The sequence below is a fragment of the Pelodiscus sinensis genome, chromosome 9 (genome assembly GCF_052426305.1).
Source record: "Pelodiscus sinensis isolate ZL-2025 chromosome 9, ASM5242630v1, whole genome shotgun sequence".
NCBI lineage: Eukaryota > Metazoa > Chordata > Testudines > Trionychidae > Pelodiscus > Pelodiscus sinensis.
The window spans coordinates 436,867-440,653 of NC_143060.1; positions in this window are offsets into that span (position 1 = coordinate 436,867).

Below are 3,787 nucleotides of genomic sequence, written 5' to 3' on the forward strand. Positions count from 1 at the left end.
ACATGGCTCTGGCTGCCGAGGCTAGCTGGTGGCTGGAGTGGGGGGACAGGGATTATTTCAGCCACCTGTCCGCCTGTCAAGCCGGGGTGGCTATCCTGTTCTCCCCGAGCATGCAGCCTGAGGTGCTGGGGACCGCTGAGGTCGTGCAGGGTCACCTGCTGCACCTCCAGGTTCGGCTGGAGGGGCTGACACTAAATCTCATCAACATCTACTCCCCGACGTCTGTCCCGGAGAGGCTCCGCTTCTATCAACAGGCATCTGCCTTCCTCGGCTCTCTGGATCCTCGCGAGTGCCTGGTCCTGGGCGGGGCCTGCACCCCCGAGAAGTGGGACTGTACGGGGCTCGAGCAGCGCCCAGCCGCTGCAGACATCCTCAGGGAGATAAAACAGACCATCACCCCCTGGGGGACGTTCTCCGGAACGAACTCGCGACGGTTTGCGCGGGCGACCGGGGCCAGCTATGATTCTATGATTTCCATATGAAAGTGGTGCATGTTGGTGCTCCTTTAGCAATACTAATCAACAGAATTATTTGATTACAATTGTGCCCAGAATGTCCAGGCTAATTGATAAATGGACTTAAATCGAGCAAAGAGCCTGATTGTTTTTCAGGCACATGTCTGCTGTTGTACACAAGGCCCGTCTCCCTCCAGAGTCCTTGTGCTCTAAACAGAGCGTATATTGGATGCACTGATCCATCGCTGAGCGGCGCTCATGCCTGCGCACTGGTAGCAAGTGGAGTCTGAGCTCCTTCCCAGGACATTGTGAAGAACTGGCAATGGGGCAGCAGAGCCTGGGGCTGCTGTAATCACTCCATGGGTGCTGGCTTCCCCTGAGTGCCGTGTCAATAGTCGGAAACAATGAATGGATTTCCTGTTCCTGTGCATGTTTCCTTTAGATTTTTCCCAGGATACCCTACAGGTTAAGGACAAACTAAAACACTCAGTTCATTAACAGCATTTTCACGGAGACAGTATTAGGGTTCACATGGATCCAGTTCAGAGTTTGATGGGTAGCAACAGATTGTGTAATTGACCACTGGAGCCTGATGGTGCTTTCCCGTAGATAAGCCGTAGCACATGGGGTTAACCCCCAGCACACAGTCCCTTTTCTGGGAGTCACTTCATGGTTTGTGTGTGTGGGCGGGAGTGAATTTGCATTCCTGGACATAAGACCAGGCTGTCTTGCTGCACCCTCATATTTTTATGGAAATAAGTTTTAAATATGATTCTGAAGAAGTAGGCTGTGCCCATGGAAGTTCATGACACCATCTAAGTGTTTTGTTGGTCTATAAGGTGCTATTAGACTATTTGTTGTTTCATAATTTGAATGTGTTATGCAAATTGGGCTATGCAACCTATCCTAGGAGAGCTTATGATCCCCTGAATGTGTATATTTGATTTGTGTGCTTGTATCATTCCTGTATATGAAGTTAGAATTACGAAGTATAGGTCCATTTATATATACAGATGTCTTGTTGAAGGCCATTAGCAGTATTCAGGGAACTTAATGGCCCAGTGCTCAAGACTGTGGAAAACATCTGCTGTTAGGATGGGTCATCAGTCCTTTGTTTCAAGCTTTAGTTCATAACAAAGATCCTCCAGAGGTGAAAAGCAGGGTTGAAGACAACATGGAGGAAGCTCCAGGGTCCTTTTTATATACTTGGCCCATTGTTCTCGGCTGTAAAAGTCTATCCTAAGCTGGAGTTAGTCACACGAGCGAGTCACTAGTCCACGCAGGACTCAGTTCTTTACAGGTGAGCGTCAGTGCTTCAGTGCTGGTCTGAATGTTGACAGAAAAACTCTTCAGAGGTGGATTGGCACCCACCAAGGCCCATTACCAGTCAAGTGTTGCTGTTGACTTGACTACCAGCCTTTTCACAATAGCAGACATCTAAAATATGGATATATAGTCAATACTTGAATTCTAGGTACGAAAATGTTACAGAGATGTGAATAGTATAAACAGAACCAGTGACTCTCAAGCTTTTGATACACACCTCACTTGGCCCGCAGTGCAAACATGTAACAGTGATTTCAACAATGAACTGTATGGTCACAGTGGAAAAGGATCATGTCACCAGTGTGTGGGGCACTGCACAAAGTGAGCTGAGCTGTTGGCTGTGTACCAAGGCCTCTTAGACTCAGAGACAGTAAAGCCAGGAGGGACTATCGTGGCTGTCTAGGTCTGACCTCCTGCACAGTGCACCCCCAGAACCTCGCCCACCCACTCCTGTATCAGACCTGTAGCCTCTGCCTGATCTAAATTGTGAGTTAAAGACTTAATTTTACAGAGAATCTACCATTTGCACCCGTTTATGCTTGCAAGTGCTTGTCCCATGCTGCAGGGAGCCCTGCCCCAAGTCTCTGCCAATCTGACCTGGGGAAATTCCTTCCCTGCCCCACATGCGGTGGTCAGTTAGACCCTGAGCAGGTTGGCCAGACCCACCAGCCAGACAGCGGGGAAAAGATTCCCCAGGACCCCCCATGGGCTGTGGGAGACATTGCTGCTAGCAGTCAGGTCACTGCAGGCAGCTTGCTCACAGCACCCCCGCAGACACGCCATCAAGTTTAGGTTTTTAGCCTTCCGTGTGTGACTGAAGTTTGTGAAATCCGGCCGGGGGAGCAGGCTGGAAACCAGTGAAGGGAGCTGGGCTTTCTGCTGCCAACCAAGTTTCCCAGTTGTCCCGTTTCTACTGTTCTCTCCTCAGCACCCCACTCTCCTGATCCCGGGCCAGCTCTTAGTCGCACACAATGAAAGCACGTCTAAGTCTCCCTCCGCAGGCTCCCCACTAAGCCGCTCTGTCTCCAGCAGGAGAGAACGAGGCTGGACCCTTTCCCCACTGGCTCTTGGGTACAGATGGGCCATGGCATTCTGCTCACTGCAGTACCTAATGCTGCTCAGAGCAAGTCCAGGCCAGCTGGCTGTGTCCTTGTGCCCCCTCTACACTCGCTTTCCCCACTGCCACCGTCCCGCCAGCACATGCCAGCCTTCCCTTACGCTCTCTCTGTGGCCAGAGCAGGCAGCCTGCACTGAGCTGGGGCGGTACCCCTGGTACATGAAAGTCGTGTGTGGGTCCTGCAGCTTAGCAGGCCTGGGATGGAAGTTTCCATCCCTGCTGTACCCAGCTTGGCATGGTGTGGGACCCTGCAAGCCCAAACAGCAGCTGGGCTCTATCTGCTCTAACCCGGGCCTTGAGCTGGGAAACCACTGAGCAGTAAACAAGTCTGACCTCGGTCTCCGCCCATAAGAGTGCTAAGAATGGCGCTGGGCCAGGTATGTGCACACCCGGTAAACAGCTGTAGCATAAGATCCCTGGGAGTCTCGACGGGGACCTAGACCTCAAAGCGTGTCCTGAATCCCCCAGCTGGAGCCATGTGCACTGTGGCCGGGTGCGAGGGGACCGGGACGGGACTCCCCGCAGATCTAAACGGGCGTGAGCATTTCCAAGTGCGATGCTCTGCCTGTGCTGCTTTGTGTCACTGCAGTAGCCGTGTAACCATCTGGCAATGTGATAGCAGTGACGTAGGGAGATTAATAAGAGCAACAATCTATCCCTAATGGACTCTGTCTTGAAGCGAACCCACAGCCCTGTTGTGCCTGCCCTGGGAGTTGCACCCCCACCCTATGAGAACTGGTGTGTGATCTTCCCTCCCCCAGCTTAGCCTGTCCCAGAGAGCTCTTCCCACAAACATTACTCACTTGGGGCCCTCCCCAGTTCCTCTGGCACCAACAGCCTTCCTGGCCGGATGCGTCTGCTTGGGACTCCAGGCGTGAGGCGGGGGCAG